General features: G+C 45.9%; 7 non-coding genes and 1 pseudogene across 7 annotated transcripts; all 8 read right to left on the minus strand.

Annotated features, from left to right (window-relative positions):
• Positions 1–1,041: 1,041 nt before the first annotated feature.
• LOC130307553 (U2 spliceosomal RNA) lies at positions 1,042–1,232 on the minus strand. The gene has a single exon (XR_008856726.1). It is a non-coding gene; the product is annotated as a U2 spliceosomal RNA (small nuclear RNA).
• Positions 1,233–3,314: 2,082 nt separating this feature from the next.
• On the minus strand, positions 3,315–3,505 carry LOC130307564 (U2 spliceosomal RNA). Its single transcript, XR_008856737.1, has one exon. It is a non-coding gene; the product is annotated as a U2 spliceosomal RNA (small nuclear RNA).
• A 2,084-nt stretch (positions 3,506–5,589) lies between these two features.
• Positions 5,590–5,780, minus strand: LOC130307575 (U2 spliceosomal RNA). Its single transcript, XR_008856748.1, has one exon. It is a non-coding gene; the product is annotated as a U2 spliceosomal RNA (small nuclear RNA).
• Positions 5,781–7,860: 2,080 nt separating this feature from the next.
• On the minus strand, positions 7,861–8,051 carry LOC130307580 (U2 spliceosomal RNA). The gene has a single exon (XR_008856752.1). It is a non-coding gene; the product is annotated as a U2 spliceosomal RNA (small nuclear RNA).
• Positions 8,052–10,131: 2,080 nt separating this feature from the next.
• On the minus strand, positions 10,132–10,322 carry LOC130307543 (U2 spliceosomal RNA). The gene has a single exon (XR_008856716.1). It is a non-coding gene; the product is annotated as a U2 spliceosomal RNA (small nuclear RNA).
• Positions 10,323–12,415: 2,093 nt separating this feature from the next.
• On the minus strand, positions 12,416–12,601 carry LOC130307578 (U2 spliceosomal RNA). Its single transcript, XR_008856751.1, has one exon. It is a non-coding gene; the product is annotated as a U2 spliceosomal RNA (small nuclear RNA).
• A 5,389-nt stretch (positions 12,602–17,990) lies between these two features.
• On the minus strand, positions 17,991–18,208 carry LOC130307579 (U2 spliceosomal RNA; annotated as a pseudogene).
• Positions 18,209–20,290: 2,082 nt separating this feature from the next.
• Positions 20,291–20,481, minus strand: LOC130307544 (U2 spliceosomal RNA). The gene has a single exon (XR_008856717.1). It is a non-coding gene; the product is annotated as a U2 spliceosomal RNA (small nuclear RNA).
• Between the last annotated feature and the right edge of the window lie 1,288 nt (positions 20,482–21,769).

Here is a 21,769-nt window from a genome sequence, read left to right on the forward strand (position 1 = left end):
TTTTCTTCTTTTTTTTCGTCTAATGCATACCCCATCAGTGCAGCAATGCTTATTCAATACCGCCAGCAGATGGAGACACTGGGGGATAATTTTCTAAGGATTTATACTGATTTTTCCTGTCTGAATTTGTCGCACAGAAAGTTGCAGGCCAAATATGTGTGACATTTCTGCGACTTTAGCTTCTAGAGCATTTTTACAACATTATACATAGGTGCTGAATACATAAAAAGCGACTGTTCAGCGACAGACAAGTCGCATCGGCTGAAAGTAGGCCAGAATGTCAGTCCATGTTGGAGCAGGTTTAGATACAGTCTAAAGTATAGATCTCAAAGTCTGTGCACAGAATTTAGCAAGGGCCTCGCACCTTCTGATGCATCAGGTAGGTGCACAATAGCATAGCCTAACCCTCTGTACTTTGGTCTATATTGATGCGGGACATAGACAGCCAGCTGATGACCAATCCATTAGTGCAATGGATGGCTGGAAGCATTTGTCTTTGCCTTTGCAATACCACAGAAGCAATGCATGGTCAATGTACAGCAATGACACACCTGTGTGAACAGCCAGGAGACCCCCCCCCCATGTTATGTTACATAGTTACATAGTTAGTACGGTCGAAAAAAGACATATGTCCATCAAGTTCAACCAGGGAATTAAGGGGTAGGGGTGTGGCGCGATATTGGGGAAGGGATGAGATTTTATATTTCTTCATAAGCATTAATCTTATTTTGTCAATTAGGAACATTCAGCACCCACCCGCTATCAAGGCAGCTGCCTATCATGTCATGCCCTACCTGCACAGGTGTGCTGGCTACTCAAATGATCCAATTAAGGAGGCCATTTAGTCAGCAGCAGCAGAAGTCCTGTGCCTGGACGCTCCAACAGCGGCCAGACACAAGCAGAAGCAGCAGAAGCAGCAGCAGCAGCACCACCTTTTGTTTTTTGGCTGCAGCAGCAGCAAGGCCCACAGGGCTGGCTAGCTGGCTAGCCAGCAAGCAGGTAGCAATGAAAGTAGGAATCTTTCTTTTTAACCCTGTAAGGGGGTGGTGCACTGTACCCGAAGATACTGCCATATCGGGTCAATGCATAGGGCGACGGAAGCAAGCTTCGAAATCGGCCCCCGTTCTCAAAAATCCATTTAATATATGGTCCCCAGATAGGGGACGTATCAGATATTAAACTGATAAGAACAGATACTACACTTGATCTTAGCCAAAAGGCCGAGAAGCGATAACCGTGAAAGGGGCGGGCCCAACAAGGTCCCCTTCATGGGCACTATCACTGCTTGCTGTCAGGGAGGCTGCCAGACAATTTTCCATGCACACTCTGGGCTGGGGGGCAGTCAACCACCAGTACACACAGCAGAACCTAAACCCATACCATTATTGCTAAGCAGCAAGACAGGGGCCCATTGCACTCCCACGGGGCCTTTTTAAATGCAATCCATAACCCGGATTTGCCAGGAACCCTTCTTACTCCTCCTACTTGCATGTGACACTGGGCTTAGGATCTGCATAGGAAACACACACACAAGCACACACCTACCTTTGTTGCCTGCAGATGCCTCCTTGGCTGTCCCCAAACGGTATCAAACCAACACCCACGGGAAGCTGTAAGCATAGAGGACATGCCTGCACCCCATTGGACTTACCTGTGTGGGTTAAACCCGGGTTATTTGACAACCTATGGCGGTGATGGTTCTGCTCAGGCAGAGCAGTGCTGATGCTCCTCATAAAGCTGTCGCTGCTGTGAAGGTTCTAGGTGACATCACAAATCCCTATGGTTACATACACAACAAAGCTGGGTTGTTGTTGTTTACACTCTGCAAGGCCTGTGGAAGTGAGTGACATCATAGCACTGTAGTTCTGAGGGTTCTAGATGGATGCAACAATCTCCTGTTGCTTCTATGAAGGCCATAATAGACGACATCACCAAACAGCTCCATAGTCACATACACAGCAAAGGAGAGATGTTGTTTACACCTAGTGATGTCAGTGGTATTGAGTGACATCACAGCACAGTGCTAAGGCTCCTGGGCCTGGACACAGCAGCGGCTGCAATATCTCAACGGAGAATACGTTTATATATATGTGTGTGTGTGCGCGTATATATATATATATATATATATATATATATATATATATATATTTCTCCGCCGAAATCACTTTTAAACCCATTTCCACCTTTTTTTCCCTTCTCTTCCTCTTACTTTTTTTTCACGTTTTTTTACGTTTTTCTCCTTTTCGCCTCTTTTCTGGGCGTATTATTCTTCTTTTTCTTCTTTTTTTTCGTCTAATGCATACCCCATCAGTGCAGCAATGCTTATTCAATACCGCCAGCAGATGGAGACACTGGGGGATAATTTTCTAAGGATTTATACTGATTTTTCCTGTCTGAATTTGTCGCACAGAAAGTTGCAGGCCAAATATGTGTGACATTTCTGCGACTTTAGCTTCTAGAGCATTTTTACAACATTATACATAGGTGCTGAATACATAAAAAGCGACTGTTCAGCGACAGACAAGTCGCATCGGCTGAAAGTAGGCCAGAATGTCAGTCCATGTTGGAGCAGGTTTAGATACAGTCTAAAGTATAGATCTCAAAGTCTGTGCACAGAATTTAGCAAGGGCCTCGCACCTTCTGATGCATCAGGTAGGTGCACAATAGCATAGCCTAACCCTCTGTACTTTGGTCTATATTGATGCGGGACATAGACAGCCAGCTGATGACCAATCCATTAGTGCAATGGATGGCTGGAAGCATTTGTCTTTGCCTTTGCAATACCACAGAAGCAATGCATGGTCAATGTACAGCAATGACACACCTGTGTGAACAGCCAGGAGACCCCCCCCCCATGTTATGTTACATAGTTACATAGTTAGTACGGTCGAAAAAAGACATATGTCCATCAAGTTCAACCAGGGAATTAAGGGGTAGGGGTGTGGCGCGATATTGGGGAAGGGATGAGATTTTATATTTCTTCATAAGCATTAATCTTATTTTGTCAATTAGGAACATTCAGCACCCACCCGCTATCAAGGCAGCTGCCTATCATGTCATGCCCTACCTGCACAGGTGTGCTGGCTACTCAAATGATCCAATTAAGGAGGCCATTTAGTCAGCAGCAGCAGAAGTCCTGTGCCTGGACGCTCCAACAGCGGCCAGACACAAGCAGAAGCAGCAGAAGCAGCAGCAGCAGCACCACCTTTTGTTTTTTGGCTGCAGCAGCAGCAAGGCCCACAGGGCTGGCTAGCTGGCTAGCCAGCAAGCAGGTAGCAATGAAAGTAGGAATCTTTCTTTTTAACCCTGTAAGGGGGTGGTGCACTGTACCCGAAGATACTGCCATATCGGGTCAATGCATAGGGCGACGGAAGCAAGCTTCGAAATCGGCCCCCGTTCTCAAAAATCCATTTAATATATGGTCCCCAGATAGGGGACGTATCAGATATTAAACTGATAAGAACAGATACTACACTTGATCTTAGCCAAAAGGCCGAGAAGCGATAACCGTGAAAGGGGCGGGCCCAACAAGGTCCCCTTCATGGGCACTATCACTGCTTGCTGTCAGGGAGGCTGCCAGACAATTTTCCATGCACACTCTGGGCTGGGGGGCAGTCAACCACCAGTACACACAGCAGAACCTAAACCCATACCATTATTGCTAAGCAGCAAGACAGGGGCCCATTGCACTCCCACGGGGCCTTTTTAAATGCAATCCATAACCCGGATTTGCCAGGAACCCTTCTTACTCCTCCTACTTGCATGTGACACTGGGCTTAGGATCTGCATAGGAAACACACACACAAGCACACACCTACCTTTGTTGCCTGCAGATGCCTCCTTGGCTGTCCCCAAACGGTATCAAACCAACACCCACGGGAAGCTGTAAGCATAGAGGACATGCCTGCACCCCATTGGACTTACCTGTGTGGGTTAAACCCGGGTTATTTGACAACCTATGGCGGTGATTGTTCTGCTCAGGCAGAGCAGTGCTGATGCTCCTCATAAAGCTGTCGCTGCTGTGAAGGTTCTAGGTGACATCACAAATCCCTATGGTTACATACACAACAAAGCTGGGTTGTTGTTGTTTACACTCTGCAAGGCCTGTGGAAGTGAGTGACATCATAGCACTGTAGTTCTGAGGGTTCTAGATGGATGCAACAATCTCCTGTTGCTTCTATGAAGGCCATAATAGACGACATCACCAAACAGCTCCATAGTCACATACACAGCAAAGGAGAGATGTTGTTTACACCTAGTGATGTCAGTGGTATTGAGTGACATCACAGCACAGTGCTAAGGCTCCTGGGCCTGGACACAGCAGCGGCTGCAATATCTCAACGGAGAATACGTTTATATATATGTGTGTGTGTGCGCGTATATATATATATATATATATATATATATATATATATATATATATTTCTCCGCCGAAATCACTTTTAAACCCATTTCCACCTTTTTTTCCCTTCTCTTCCTCTTACTTTTTTTTCACGTTTTTTTACGTTTTTCTCCTTTTCGCCTCTTTTCTGGGCGTATTATTCTTCTTTTTCTTCTTTTTTTTCGTCTAATGCATACCCCATCAGTGCAGCAATGCTTATTCAATACCGCCAGCAGATGGAGACACTGGGGGATAATTTTCTAAGGATTTATACTGATTTTTCCTGTCTGAATTTGTCGCACAGAAAGTTGCAGGCCAAATATGTGTGACATTTCTGCGACTTTAGCTTCTAGAGCATTTTTACAACATTATACATAGGTGCTGAATACATAAAAAGCGACTGTTCAGCGACAGACAAGTCGCATCGGCTGAAAGTAGGCCAGAATGTCAGTCCATGTTGGAGCAGGTTTAGATACAGTCTAAAGTATAGATCTCAAAGTCTGTGCACAGAATTTAGCAAGGGCCTCGCACCTTCTGATGCATCAGGTAGGTGCACAATAGCATAGCCTAACCCTCTGTACTTTGGTCTATATTGATGCGGGACATAGACAGCCAGCTGATGACCAATCCATTAGTGCAATGGATGGCTGGAAGCATTTGTCTTTGCCTTTGCAATACCACAGAAGCAATGCATGGTCAATGTACAGCAATGACACACCTGTGTGAACAGCCAGGAGACCCCCCCCCCATGTTATGTTACATAGTTACATAGTTAGTACGGTCGAAAAAAGACATATGTCCATCAAGTTCAACCAGGGAATTAAGGGGTAGGGGTGTGGCGCGATATTGGGGAAGGGATGAGATTTTATATTTCTTCATAAGCATTAATCTTATTTTGTCAATTAGGAACATTCAGCACCCACCCGCTATCAAGGCAGCTGCCTATCATGTCATGCCCTACCTGCACAGGTGTGCTGGCTACTCAAATGATCCAATTAAGGAGGCCATTTAGTCAGCAGCAGCAGAAGTCCTGTGCCTGGACGCTCCAACAGCGGCCAGACACAAGCAGAAGCAGCAGAAGCAGCAGCAGCAGCACCACCTTTTGTTTTTTGGCTGCAGCAGCAGCAAGGCCCACAGGGCTGGCTAGCTGGCTAGCCAGCAAGCAGGTAGCAATGAAAGTAGGAATCTTTCTTTTTAACCCTGTAAGGGGGTGGTGCACTGTACCCGAAGATACTGCCATATCGGGTCAATGCATAGGGCGACGGAAGCAAGCTTCGAAATCGGCCCCCGTTCTCAAAAATCCATTTAATATATGGTCCCCAGATAGGGGACGTATCAGATATTAAACTGATAAGAACAGATACTACACTTGATCTTAGCCAAAAGGCCGAGAAGCGATAACCGTGAAAGGGGCGGGCCCAACAAGGTCCCCTTCATGGGCACTATCACTGCTTGCTGTCAGGGAGGCTGCCAGACAATTTTCCATGCACACTCTGGGCTGGGGGGCAGTCAACCACCAGTACACACAGCAGAACCTAAACCCATACCATTATTGCTAAGCAGCAAGACAGGGGCCCATTGCACTCCCACGGGGCCTTTTTAAATGCAATCCATAACCCGGATTTGCCAGGAACCCTTCTTACTCCTCCTACTTGCATGTGACACTGGGCTTAGGATCTGCATAGGAAACACACACACAAGCACACACCTACCTTTGTTGCCTGCAGATGCCTCCTTGGCTGTCCCCAAACGGTATCAAACCAACACCCACGGGAAGCTGTAAGCATAGAGGACATGCCTGCACCCCATTGGACTTACCTGTGTGGGTTAAACCCGGGTTATTTGACAACCTATGGCGGTGATGGTTCTGCTCAGGCAGAGCAGTGCTGATGCTCCTCATAAAGCTGTCGCTGCTGTGAAGGTTCTAGGTGACATCACAAATCCCTATGGTTACATACACAACAAAGCTGGGTTGTTGTTGTTTACACTCTGCAAGGCCTGTGGAAGTGAGTGACATCATAGCACTGTAGTTCTGAGGGTTCTAGATGGATGCAACAATCTCCTGTTGCTTCTATGAAGGCCATAATAGACGACATCACCAAACAGCTCCATAGTCACATACACAGCAAAGGAGAGATGTTGTTTACACCTAGTGATGTCAGTGGTATTGAGTGACATCACAGCACAGTGCTAAGGCTCCTGGGCCTGGACACAGCAGCGGCTGCAATATCTCAACGGAGAATACGTTTATATATATGTGTGTGTGTGCGCGTATATATATATATATATATATATATATATATATATATATATTTCTCCGCCGAAATCACTTTTAAACCCATTTCCACCTTTTTTTCCCTTCTCTTCCTCTTACTTTTTTTTCACGTTTTTTTACGTTTTTCTCCTTTTCGCCTCTTTTCTGGGCGTATTATTCTTCTTTTTCTTCTTTTTTTTCGTCTAATGCATACCCCATCAGTGCAGCAATGCTTATTCAATACCGCCAGCAGATGGAGACACTGGGGGATAATTTTCTAAGGATTTATACTGATTTTTCCTGTCTGAATTTGTCGCACAGAAAGTTGCAGGCCAAATATGTGTGACATTTCTGCGACTTTAGCTTCTAGAGCATTTTTACAACATTATACATAGGTGCTGAATACATAAAAAGCGACTGTTCAGCGACAGACAAGTCGCATCGGCTGAAAGTAGGCCAGAATGTCAGTCCATGTTGGAGCAGGTTTAGATACAGTCTAAAGTATAGATCTCAAAGTCTGTGCACAGAATTTAGCAAGGGCCTCGCACCTTCTGATGCATCAGGTAGGTGCACAATAGCATAGCCTAACCCTCTGTACTTTGGTCTATATTGATGCGGGACATAGACAGCCAGCTGATGACCAATCCATTAGTGCAATGGATGGCTGGAAGCATTTGTCTTTGCCTTTGCAATACCACAGAAGCAATGCATGGTCAATGTACAGCAATGACACACCTGTGTGAACAGCCAGGAGACCCCCCCCCCATGTTATGTTACATAGTTACATAGTTAGTACGGTCGAAAAAAGACATATGTCCATCAAGTTCAACCAGGGAATTAAGGGGTAGGGGTGTGGCGCGATATTGGGGAAGGGATGAGATTTTATATTTCTTCATAAGCATTAATCTTATTTTGTCAATTAGGAACATTCAGCACCCACCCGCTATCAAGGCAGCTGCCTATCATGTCATGCCCTACCTGCACAGGTGTGCTGGCTACTCAAATGATCCAATTAAGGAGGCCATTTAGTCAGCAGCAGCAGAAGTCCTGTGCCTGGACGCTCCAACAGCGGCCAGACACAAGCAGAAGCAGCAGAAGCAGCAGCAGCAGCACCACCTTTTGTTTTTTGGCTGCAGCAGCAGCAAGGCCCACAGGGCTGGCTAGCTGGCTAGCCAGCAAGCAGGTAGCAATGAAAGTAGGAATCTTTCTTTTTAACCCTGTAAGGGGGTGGTGCACTGTACCCGAAGATACTGCCATATCGGGTCAATGCATAGGGCGACGGAAGCAAGCTTCGAAATCGGCCCCCGTTCTCAAAAATCCATTTAATATATGGTCCCCAGATAGGGGACGTATCAGATATTAAACTGATAAGAACAGATACTACACTTGATCTTAGCCAAAAGGCCGAGAAGCGATAACCGTGAAAGGGGCGGGCCCAACAAGGTCCCCTTCATGGGCACTATCACTGCTTGCTGTCAGGGAGGCTGCCAGACAATTTTCCATGCACACTCTGGGCTGGGGGGCAGTCAACCACCAGTACACACAGCAGAACCTAAACCCATACCATTATTGCTAAGCAGCAAGACAGGGGCCCATTGCACTCCCACGGGGCCTTTTTAAATGCAATCCATAACCCGGATTTGCCAGGAACCCTTCTTACTCCTCCTACTTGCATGTGACACTGGGCTTAGGATCTGCATAGGAAACACACACACAAGCACACACCTACCTTTGTTGCCTGCAGATGCCTCCTTGGCTGTCCCCAAACGGTATCAAACCAACACCCACGGGAAGCTGTAAGCATAGAGGACATGCCTGCACCCCATTGGACTTACCTGTGTGGGTTAAACCCGGGTTATTTGACAACCTATGGCGGTGATGGTTCTGCTCAGGCAGAGCAGTGCTGATGCTCCTCATAAAGCTGTCGCTGCTGTGAAGGTTCTAGGTGACATCACAAATCCCTATGGTTACATACACAACAAAGCTGGGTTGTTGTTGTTTACACTCTGCAAGGCCTGTGGAAGTGAGTGACATCATAGCACTGTAGTTCTGAGGGTTCTAGATGGATGCAACAATCTCCTGTTGCTTCTATGAAGGCCATAATAGACGACATCACCAAACAGCTCCATAGTCACATACACAGCAAAGGAGAGATGTTGTTTACACCTAGTGATGTCAGTGGTATTGAGTGACATCACAGCACAGTGCTAAGGCTCCTGGGCCTGGACACAGCAGCGGCTGCAATATCTCAACGGAGAATACGTTTATATATATGTGTGTGTGTGCGCGTATATATATATATATATATATATATATATATATATATATATTTCTCCGCCGAAATCACTTTTAAACCCATTTCCACCTTTTTTTCCCTTCTCTTCCTCTTACTTTTTTTTCACGTTTTTTTACGTTTTTCTCCTTTTCGCCTCTTTTCTGGGCGTATTATTCTTCTTTTTCTTCTTTTTTTTCGTCTAATGCATACCCCATCAGTGCAGCAATGCTTATTCAATACCGCCAGCAGATGGAGACACTGGGGGATAATTTTCTAAGGATTTATACTGATTTTTCCTGTCTGAATTTGTCGCACAGAAAGTTGCAGGCCAAATATGTGTGACATTTCTGCGACTTTAGCTTCTAGAGCATTTTTACAACATTATACATAGGTGCTGAATACATAAAAAGCGACTGTTCAGCGACAGACAAGTCGCATCGGCTGAAAGTAGGCCAGAATGTCAGTCCATGTTGGAGCAGGTTTAGATACAGTCTAAAGTATAGATCTCAAAGTCTGTGCACAGAATTTAGCAAGGGCCTCGCACCTTCTGATGCATCAGGTAGGTGCACAATAGCATAGCCTAACCCTCTGTACTTTGGTCTATATTGATGCGGGACATAGACAGCCAGCTGATGACCAATCCATTAGTGCAATGGATGGCTGGAAGCATTTGTCTTTGCCTTTGCAATACCACAGAAGCAATGCATGGTCAATGTACAGCAATGACACACCTGTGTGAACAGCCAGGAGACCCCCCCCCCATGTTATGTTACATAGTTACATAGTTAGTACGGTCGAAAAAAGACATATGTCCATCAAGTTCAACCAGGGAATTAAGGGGTAGGGGTGTGGCGCGATATTGGGGAAGGGATGAGATTTTATATTTCTTCATAAGCATTAATCTTATTTTGTCAATTAGGAACATTCAGCACCCACCCGCTATCAAGGCAGCTGCCTATCATGTCATGCCCTACCTGCACAGGTGTGCTGGCTACTCAAATGATCCAATTAAGGAGGCCATTTAGTCAGCAGCAGCAGAAGTCCTGTGCCTGGACGCTCCAACAGCGGCCAGACACAAGCAGAAGCAGCAGAAGCAGCAGCAGCAGCACCACCTTTTGTTTTTTGGCTGCAGCAGCAGCAAGGCCCACAGGGCTGGCTAGCTGGCTAGCCAGCAAGCAGGTAGCAATGAAAGTAGGAATCTTTCTTTTTAACCCTGTAAGGGGGTGGTGCACTGTACCCGAAGATACTGCCATATCGGGTCAATGCATAGGGCGACGGAAGCAAGCTTCGAAATCGGCCCCCGTTCTCAAAAATCCATTTAATATATGGTCCCCAGATAGGGGACGTATCAGATATTAAACTGATAAGAACAGATACTACACTTGATCTTAGCCAAAAGGCCGAGAAGCGATAACCGTGAAAGGGGCGGGCCCAACAAGGTCCCCTTCATGGGCACTATCACTGCTTGCTGTCAGGGAGGCTGCCAGACAATTTTCCATGCACACTCTGGGCTGGGGGGCAGTCAACCACCAGTACACACAGCAGAACCTAAACCCATACCATTATTGCTAAGCAGCAAGACAGGGGCCCATTGCACTCCCACGGGGCCTTTTTAAATGCAATCCATAACCCGGATTTGCCAGGAACCCTTCTTACTCCTCCTACTTGCATGTGACACTGGGCTTAGGATCTGCATAGGAAACACACACACAAGCACACACCTACCTTTGTTGCCTGCAGATGCCTCCTTGGCTGTCCCCAAACGGTATCAAACCAACACCCACGGGAAGCTGTAAGCATAGAGGACATGCCTGAACCCCATTGGACTTACCTGTGTGGGTTAAACCCGGGTTATTTGACAACCTATGGCGGTGATGGTTCTGCTCAGGCAGAGCAGTGCTGATGCTCCTCATAAAGCTGTCGCTGCTGTGAAGGTTCTAGGTGACATCACAAATCCCTATGGTTACATACACAACAAAGCTGGGTTGTTGTTGTTTACACTCTGCAAGGCCTGTGGAAGTGAGTGACATCATAGCACTGTAGTTCTGAGGGTTCTAGATGGATGCAACAATCTCCTGTTGCTTCTATGAAGGCCATAATAGACGACATCACCAAACAGCTCCATAGTCACATACACAGCAAAGGAGAGATGTTGTTTACACCTAGTGATGTCAGTGGTATTGAGTGACATCACAGCACAGTGCTAAGGCTCCTGGGCCTGGACACAGCAGCGGCTGCAATATCTCAACGGAGAATACGTTTATATATATGTGTGTGTGTGCGCGTATATATATATATATATATATATATATATATATATATATATATATTTCTCCGCCGAAATCACTTTTAAACCCATTTCCACCTTTTTTTCCCTTCTCTTCCTCTTACTTTTTTTTCACGTCTTTTTACGTTTTTCTCCTTTTCGCCTCTTTTCTGGGCGTATTATTCTTCTTTTTCTTCTTTTTTTTCGTCTAATGCATACCCCATCAGTGCAGCAATGCTTATTCAATACCGCCAGCAGATGGAGACACTGGGGGATAATTTTCTAAGGATTTATACTGATTTTTCCTGTCTGAATTTGTCGCACAGAAAGTTGCAGGCCAAATATGTGTGACATTTCTGCGACTTTAGCTTCTAGAGCATTTTTACAACATTATACATAGGTGCTGAATACATAAAAAGCGACTGTTCAGCGACAGACAAGTCGCATCGGCTGAAAGTAGGCCAGAATGTCAGTCCATGTTGGAGCAGGTTTAGATACAGTCTAAAGTATAGATCTCAAAGTCTGTGCACAGAATTTAGCAAGGGCCTCGCACCTTCTGATGCATCAGGTAGGTGCACAATAGCATAGCCTAACCCTCTGTACTTTGGTCTATATTGATGCGGGACATAGACAGCCAGCTGATGACCAATCCATTAGTGCAATGGATGGCTGGAAGCATTTGTCTTTGCCTTTGCAATACCACAGAAGCAATGCATGGTCAATGTACAGCAATGACACACCTGTGTGAACAGCCAGGAGACCCCCCCCCCATGTTATGTTACATAGTTACATAGTTAGTACGGTCGAAAAAAGACATATGTCCATCAAGTTCAACCAGGGAATTAAGGGGTAGGGGTGTGGCGCGATATTGGGGAAGGGATGAGATTTTATATTTCTTCATAAGCATTAATCTTATTTTGTCAATTAGGAACATTCAGCACCCACCCGCTATCAAGGCAGCTGCCTATCATGTCATGCCCTACCTGCACAGGTGTGCTGGCTACTCAAATGATCCAATTAAGGAGGCCATTTAGTCAGCAGCAGCAGAAGTCCTGTGCCTGGACGCTCCAACAGCGGCCAGACACAAGCAGAAGCAGCAGAAGCAGCAGAAGCAGCAGCAGCAGCACCACCTTTTGTTTTTTGGCTGCAGCAGCAGCAAGGCCCACAGGGCTGGCTAGCTGGCTAGCCAGCAAGCAGGTAGCAATGAAAGTAGGAATCTTTCTTTTTAACCCTGTAAGGGGGTGGTGCACTGTACCCGAAGATACTGCCATATCGGGTCAATGCATAGGGCGACGGAAGCAAGCTTCGAAATCGGCCCCCGTTCTCAAAAATCCATTTAATATATGGTCCCCAGATAGGGGACGTATCAGATATTAAACTGATAAGAACAGATAAGGTTTCAACAAAATTTTATTGAATAAATAAGAAACCATACAAAATTTAAAATGCAAAATAATAAAAGGTTCACAAAAGTTTTAAAATACAAATAATAAAACCAGTAATAAAAGGAGAAAAAATAAAAATGGCAGGATAAAACATTATACAAATGTCATAAAAACTGATTATACTGTTATTTCGTTCCATAGAGGCAGACACCACATGGATGCTGCCTCGCTGGCCCCCAACTGTTTCTTGTCTCTTAGGTAATAGATGTACATCTCACTCAGGGCCAGCTTTATACAGTTTTTAACATCAATAAAATCATGTTTAAAAAGTAAGATGTTCCTAACTTTCCAGATGGCATTTTTAAAACAATTAATAATCATCCAGCAGATCATCTGCTGTTTAAAATTGGGGCAGTTAAAAAGACCGTAAAAGACACATTCGTGATTAAAATCTTTTAGGCCGCAGGCCCACTTCAAAAGTGGGCCTACCTTCCTCCAAAGCTCCCGTGCAAAAGGGCAGTTCCAAAATATGTGCAGCACCGTTTCGTCCACTCCGCAGCCATCTCTCGGGCACTTGGCTCTCGCCACCAGTCCTCGCCTGTGCTGAAACTCACGAGTAGGGAGGCACTGGTGGACGATTGCCCAGGCAAGATCCCTGTGTACATTCGCCAGAAACTTCCCGTACACGTTCCGCCATACCTTTTTGGATCTTGCCTGTGTGAAATTGGACACTGCCAGGGTAACCTCACTCCGCCTGAGGACCTTTGATACCTTTCTCTGGTCCCCCAGTATGTCAGGCTCCAAATCTTGGAGACCTAGGAGCCTGACTGTCTTTTCCAACACCACATAATGTTTTGGGGGACACAGAAGCACCGGAGCGTTCAGAGGGATGCGCAACCATCTTTTAAAAACCATGCCCGCAGCGTACCTTAAAAAGCAGCTAAAAATGCCATCGGATTTAATAATTTTAAAACAGAAACAGAAATACTTTATGTAAAAGAAAGTAAAAAGGTTAGGAACATCTTTCCCGCCATTATCTTTACTTTTGTACATAAAATCACGCTTTAATTTCTCCATTTTTGAACCCCATAAAAAAGTAAAAACAATTCTAGTTACTTTTTTAATGTATAAAATAGATGGAGGAAATACCATGGCAATGTATAGCATAATAGGGAGTAAAACCATCTTTATTATTAAAATCTTCCCCTCCATGGTAAGGTTTCTAAGATTCCACATTAAAATCTTCTTCTCCATCTTAGCTATAGCTGAATCCCAGTTAGGGCTCCCATCATTGACCTGGTTAAAAACAATACCTAAAACTTTAATTTGATCCTGTTGCATTGTGACTCCTGGGGTGATGGATGAATCCCAGGAGCCAATATAAAAACAGTCACATTTATCTGTGTTTAGCTTAAAACCAGAGACCTCGCAGAAATAGCTGGTGTTCCTCAATGCCCCCCTCATGGATGGAGAGTCCGGGCACAGTATGGTGACATCATCCATGTACCCCAACACCTTTAGATGGGTCCCTCCTCCACCAGGTATCGGTACGCCTCTTACTACCCGGTCTTTTCTGAGGAGGGCCATCAGTGGTTCGATTGCGCAAATAAAAAGGAGTGGGGACAGGGGGCAGCCCTGTTTGACACCTGATAAAAGAGGAACACCGCTGGTTAAAAAGCCATTAACAGAGACTTGACTAAAACAGGATCGGTATAAAAGCATGATTCGGCTTAAAATCGTTTCAGGCACTGCCATCTTTTTAAGAACTAAAAACAGGTATTCATGGGAGACCCTATCAAAGGCTTTTTCAAAGTCTAAGGATAAAATTGCTACAGTTTGATTTCTATCCTTAAAATACCATAAAACATCTCTTAAAATATTTAGGGATTCAGCTATAGACCTTCCAGGTACCCCACAAACCTGATTTGGGTGAATTAATTTATGAATGAAAGGTTTAAAACGGACAGCTAATAACTTGGCTAAAACTTTATAATCAACATTTAAAAGTGTGATGGGGCGCCAATTTTTTAGCATATCCTTTTCACCCTTTTTAAAAAGTAATGATACAATCCCCCTCCTCCAGGAAGGGGGAAGTTCATTAACAATAAAAGTTTCTTTATACAATAAAACCATATCATCCTTTAAAATATCCCAAAAAGCTAAATAAAATTCGATGGGTAAACCATCTTCCCCAGGGGCCTTCCCACTAGAAAAACTTTTAAAAACAAATAAAAGTTCATCTAAGTTAAGATCACGGGATAAAACCTCCTGGTCTAAAACATCTAGCTTAAAATCAAGGGAATTAAGAACATGTTCTAAAAAGGATGGATTAAGATCTTTCTTATTAAAAAGAAGCTGGTAGAAGTTAAAAACTGCATCTAACATGCCTTTTGGAGTGGATTCACCCTCAAGGTTTTGGATGATATCCCTCCTATTCATCACTTTTTTAAAAAAGAAACGGGAACATTTCTCGCCCTCCTCCAGGTGCTGCACATGTGAGTTAAAAATGATTTGTTTCCCTTTCTTTTCTATGGCATGTTTTATTTCAGTTTTAAGGTTTAAAATATCATTTTCTACATCCATACCAGCTTCTTTCAATTTAAAAAGTACATTTAAACGCATGTTAAGAACATAAAACCACAGTTTTTCCATTTTTGCCTTCTTCTTACCTGCTTTGATAAAAAAAAATCTGATTTTAGATTTGGTGCCCTCCCACCAGTGCAGCATAGGCTCGTGGGGTTTTCTTTGTGATTGCCAGCATTGGTAGGTCCGCACAAACTCCTCTTTTATCTCAGGGTCCTCTAGGAGTGTGGTGTTTAATCTCCAGAGGCCCCTTTTTGCTTTTTGCTCCCCCTCTAGCTCCAGGCCCACCAAGAGGAGCTTATGATCAGAGAAGATATTCTGCTCGAGCGTGCATTTCAGGGGTTTAAAAGCTCTAGAGGAAAAAATAAAATCGATTCTGGAGCTCACTCTTCCATTGGACCATGTGGCGCCTGGGTCCTCCGGCAAGAGATCCTTCCAGCAATCTTTCAAATTAAAATCATCAATAAAATTTTTAAGCAGGTAAGAAGTGCGGTCTTTACGATTAATATCCCCACCCTGCCGGTGTTCCCCATCACGTATGCAGTTAAAATCACCTCCCACCAGCAGGGGGGAAGACCCAACACAAAACAGTGGTAAAATTTCAAATAGTTCTGCCCGCTCCTGTTTATCAGGAGGGGCATACACATTTAAAACACGAATTAAAAGTCCATTAAAATATAGATGAATTAAAAGAGCTCTGCCAGGCACAATCTCAGTTACTGTATGAATAGAAAAGGACTGGCCTCGGCAGAGCAGCCCAACACCCACAGAACGACAGTCATTTGCACCGGACCATATGGATGGGCCCAGCTTCCAGTCTTCTTTTAAGTCTTTATAGTCCATTTTACTAGGGATTCCACATTCTTGTAGCAGGCAAAGGTCAAAGTCACATGTCTCTAGATAAGAAAATAAAGCAGCCCTGCGATCAGGGCTCTTTAAGGACCTCACATTGAGTGAGGCAATTTTTACAGGGATAGGCATAGTTTATGGAGAGTCCGTGCTTGGAGAATCAAAGTCAATAATAAGCTGCGTACCGTCATCCCCCGCCTGCGGGGTCATCAGCTCCTTGATGTTCTGAGGGTCGGAGCTTGAGATCGATGATGCCCCGACCCTGAGCTCGCTCTCGTCCGAACTACGGCACGCCGCTTTCCTTTGAATGTCTTCCTCTTCTTCTTCTCTTTGTCTTTTAAATGTCACACTGCTGTCCATATCCTCTGTGTTGCTCTCACTCGATGTAATCTCTGGCCCCCGGCTGATGGATCTGCGTCTTCTTTCATCATTTGACGACTGGAACTGCTGCACAGGGGCCTGTGAGGCCTCTTTTCCGGAACCTTTGCCGCTACCTTGGGAAGTTTTCATCGCTTGTTCCCCAGCAAGCGTTGCTGAGGACTGTTGCTCCAACTTCCCCATCGATCGACGATGGCCAGTTTTACCCACCGGGTCCACTGCTGGCGGGGCAGCAAACCCTGGTTTGGCGCCACTTGTCTTCTTGGCCCTGTCCTGTATAGGCGGAGTAACAGGACCGGGCTCAGACCTGGCCACCTGGCTCCCCTTCCGGCGGGCTTTCACCGGGGCCTCTTCGTCCGGAGCAGGGCGACCCTGGGCCAAGCCAGTACCTGGCTTATGCTGCAATTTTGGGTCCACTTTTGCCCCCACCGAGGCCCGTCGGCTGCCACCCGCCACAGGTGAGCCCCCTTCAGAAGTTTCGGCGGGCTCTTGAGCCAGGTAGGAAGTCGATCGACGTCTTTCAATTTCCCGGGCAGTAAACTCGATCACCCGCCCGGGCTTCGTGGAATCCCCATGGCCTCCCCCTAGCACTACCACCGGTGGGCCCCCCGATGGAGCACCAGAGGTCTTGGGCCTGGACCCATCAGTACCTGCCATCTGGGGTTTGGGCATCTTAAAAAAGGACGTCTTTTGTCCTGTCCCCTCTTTGGGTGGGCCCAGCCTTGACCCACCCATCGTAGTTTTTGCTTTATGGGGACAGGAATTAAAATCGTGATTTTCCTCTCCGCAGAGGTTGCACCTTATCGTATGGCTACATCTTGAGGCTATGTGACCTTCTTGGCCACACCTATTGCAGCGAATCACACGCTCCGCGCCGCAGGTCTCCTGGGTGTGGCCAAACCTCAAGCAATTTCGGCAATACATAGGCATTTGAGGATAGAACAGGAAGCCCCGAACTCTCCCGATGGCAAAATTTGGGGGCGGATGGCAAAGACCCCCAATACCACCGGGATCCTTACGGAGCTTGACCCAGAACTTCCTCTTGCCGTTCCAGAACCGCACGGAGTTCAAGATTTTGTTTGCGAATCGCACCTCTTCGCAGTATCGCCGAAGAAAAGTGGCTATATCCTCCGTGGTCACATGAGGGCTGTGCATAGCCACCACCAACGGTATATGTTCCTCACCATAGAGGAACTGGAACGAAAGACCGTCGAGTCGATCGTCCCTCTGGTCCGCACCAGACAAGGTTGCATAGATGTTATCGCAACACGCCGTGGCCGTGAAGGTGACGGTATACAGGCCACAGCTTTCCTGGTCATTTAGACACAGGATGTCCTCCCTATTGAGGCGGAAGTAGTCAAGAAGAATCACCTCCGCAATGAAGCGGAGGTTCTTCAACTGACGATGGCTCTCCGACACCTCTATGCGGATGGTATTTCGCATCGACATTTCCCCAGAGGGGAAAGCCCAGGAGAACGGCATCTTCCACACCCAGGGACTAAGCCCCTTCCCCAATAGCAGCAGGGGCTCGGAATCCCGCTATAAAAGCGGAACCCTTACCCAAGGCAGAGGTCGGGGGTACCCTAGGTGCTTCCGAAGCTACAGGTAACGCTCAACGTACCGAAAATGCCTTCTGAGACACAAGGTCCCAGAGACAGGGGGATCGCAACCCGTTGTCCGTGGACTAAGCCCGCTCCCCAATAGCAGCAAGGGGGTGAAGTCCCTCCGTAAGGAGAGACAATCCCCCAAGGCCGAGAAGCGGGGTACCACAGACACCTTCCGACCAGACCAAATGCAGATACTACACTTGATCTTAGCCAAAAGGCCGAGAAGCGATAACCGTGAAAGGGGCGGGCCCAACAAGGTCCCCTTCATGGGCACTATCACTGCTTGCTGTCAGGGAGGCTGCCAGACAATTTTCCATGCACACTCTGGGCTGGGGGGCAGTCAACCACCAGTACACACAGCAGAACCTAAACCCATACCATTATTGCTAAGCAGCAAGACAGGGGCCCATTGCACTCCCACGGGGCCTTTTTAAATGCAATCCATAACCCGGATTTGCCAGGAACCCTTCTTACTCCTCCTACTTGCATGTGACACTGGGCTTAGGATCTGCATAGGAAACACACACACAAGCACACACCTACCTTTGTTGCCTGCAGATGCCTCCTTGGCTGTCCCCAAACGGTATCAAACCAACACCCACGGGAAGCTGTAAGCATAGAGGACATGCCTGCACCCCATTGGACTTACCTGTGTGGGTTAAACCCGGGTTATTTGACAACCTATGGCGGTGATGGTTCTGCTCAGGCAGAGCAGTGCTGATGCTCCTCATAAAGCTGTCGCTGCTGTGAAGGTTCTAGGTGACATCACAAATCCCTATGGTTACATACACAACAAAGCTGGGTTGTTGTTGTTTACACTCTGCAAGGCCTGTGGAAGTGAGTGACATCATAGCACTGTAGTTCTGAGGGTTCTAGATGGATGCAACAATCTCCTGTTGCTTCTATGAAGGCCATAATAGACGACATCACCAAACAGCTCCATAGTCACATACACAGCAAAGGAGAGATGTTGTTTACACCTAGTGATGTCAGTGGTATTGAGTGACATCACAGCACAGTGCTAAGGCTCCTGGGCCTGGACACAGCAGCGGCTGCAATATCTCAACGGAGAATACGTTTATATATATGTGTGTGTGTGCGCGTATATATATATATATATATATATATATATATATATATATATATTTCTCCGCCGAAATCACTTTTAAACCCATTTCCACCTTTTTTTCCCTTCTCTTCCTCTTACTTTTTTTTCACGTTTTTTTACGTTTTTCTCCTTTTCGCCTCTTTTCTGGGCGTATTATTCTTCTTTTTCTTCTTTTTTTTCGTCTAATGCATACCCCATCAGTGCAGCAATGCTTATTCAATACCGCCAGCAGATGGAGACACTGGGGGATAATTTTCTAAGGATTTATACTGATTTTTCCTGTCTGAATTTGTCGCACAGAAAGTTGCAGGCCAAATATGTGTGACATTTCTGCGACTTTAGCTTCTAGAGCATTTTTACAACATTATACATAGGTGCTGAATACATAAAAAGCGACTGTTCAGCGACAGACAAGTCGCATCGGCTGAAAGTAGGCCAGAATGTCAGTCCATGTTGGAGCAGGTTTAGATACAGTCTAAAGTATAGATCTCAAAGTCTGTGCACAGAATTTAGCAAGGGCCTCGCACCTTCTGATGCATCAGGTAGGTGCACAATAGCATAGCCTAACCCTCTGTACTTTGGTCTATATTGATGCGGGACATAGACAGCCAGCTGATGACCAATCCATTAGTGCAATGGATGGCTGGAAGCATTTGTCTTTGCCTTTGCAATACCACAGAAGCAATGCATGGTCAATGTACAGCAATGACACACCTGTGTGAACAGCCAGGAGACCCCCCCCCCATGTTATGTTACATAGTTACATAGTTAGTACGGTCGAAAAAAGACATATGTCCATCAAGTTCAACCAGGGAATTAAGGGGTAGGGGTGTGGCGCGATATTGGGGAAGGGATGAGATTTTATATTTCTTCATAAGCATTAATCTTATTTTGTCAATTAGGAACATTCAGCACCCACCCGCTATCAAGGCAGCTGCCTATCATGTCATGCCCTACCTGCACAGGTGTGCTGGCTACTCAAATGATCCAATTAAGGAGGCCATTTAGTCAGCAGCAGCAGAAGTCCTGTGCCTGGACGCTCCAACAGCGGCCAGACACAAGCAGAAGCAGCAGAAGCAGCAGCAGCAGCACCACCTTTTGTTTTTTGGCTGCAGCAGCAGCAAGGCCCACAGGGCTGGCTAGCTGGCTAGCCAGCAAGCAGGTAGCAATGAAAGTAGGAATCTTTCTTTTTAACCCTGTAAGGGGGTGGTGCACTGTACCCGAAGATACTGCCATATCGGGTCAATGCATAGGGCGACGGAAGCAAGCTTCGAAATCGGCCCCCGTTCTCAAAAATCCATTTAATATATGGTCCCCAGATAGGGGACGTATCAGATATTAAACTGATAAGAACAGATACTACACTTGATCTTAGCCAAAAGGCCGAGAAGCGATAACCGTGAAAGGGGCGGGCCCAACAAGGTCCCCTTCATGGGCACTATCACTGCTTGCTGTCAGGGAGGCTGCCAGACAATTTTCCATGCACACTCTGGGCTGGGGGGCAGTCAACCACCAGTACACACAGCAGAACCTAAACCCATACCATTATTGCTAAGCAGCAAGACAGGGGCCCATTGCACTCCCACGGGGCCTTTTTAAATGCAATCCATAACCCGGATTTGCCAGGAACCCTTCTTACTCCTCCTACTTGCATGTGACACTGGGCTTAGGATCTGCATAGGAAACACACACACAAGCACACACCTACCTTTGTTGCCTGCAGATGCCTCCTTGGCTGTCCCCAAACGGTATCAAACCAACACCCACGGGAAGCTGTAAGCATAGAGGACATGCCTGCACCCCATTGGACTTACCTGTGTGGGTTAAACCCGGGTTATTTGACAACCTATGGCGGTGATGGTTCTGCTCAGGCAGAGCAGTGCTGATGCTCCTCATAAAGCTGTCGCTGCTGTGAAGGTTCTAGGTGACATCACAAATCCCTATGGTTACATACACAACAAAGCTGGGTTGTTGTTGTTTACACTCTGCAAGGCCTGTGGAAGTGAGTGACATCATAGCACTGTAGTTCTGAGGGTTCTAGATGGATGCAACAATCTCCTGTTGCTTCTATGAAGGCCATAATAGACGACATCACCAAACAGCTCCATAGTCACATACACAGCAAAGGAGAGATGTTGTTTACACCTAGTGATGTCAGTGGTATTGAGTGACATCACAGCACAGTGCTAAGGCTCCTGGGCCTGGACACAGCAGCGGCTGCAATATCTCAACGGAGAATACGTTTATATATATGTGTGTGTGTGCGCGTATATATATATATATATATATATATATATATATATATATATTTCTCCGCCGAAATCACTTTTAAACCCATTTCCACCTTTTTTTCCCTTCTCTTCCTCTTACTTTTTTTTCACGTTTTTTTACGTTTTTCTCCTTTTCGCCTCTTTTCTGGGCGTATTATTCTTCTTTTTCTTCTTTTTTTTCGTCTAATGCATACCCCATCAGTGCAGCAATGCTTATTCAATACCGCCAGCAGATGGAGACACTGGGGGATAATTTTCTAAGGATTTATACTGATTTTTCCTGTCTGAATTTGTCGCACAGAAAGTTGCAGGCCAAATATGTGTGACATTTCTGCGACTTTAGCTTCTAGAGCATTTTTACAACATTATACATAGGTGCTGAATACATAAAAAGCGACTGTTCAGCGACAGAC

Source organism: Hyla sarda, unplaced genomic scaffold (assembly GCF_029499605.1).
Source record: "Hyla sarda isolate aHylSar1 unplaced genomic scaffold, aHylSar1.hap1 scaffold_1433, whole genome shotgun sequence".
In the NCBI taxonomy this organism is placed as follows: Eukaryota; Metazoa; Chordata; class Amphibia; order Anura; family Hylidae; genus Hyla; species Hyla sarda.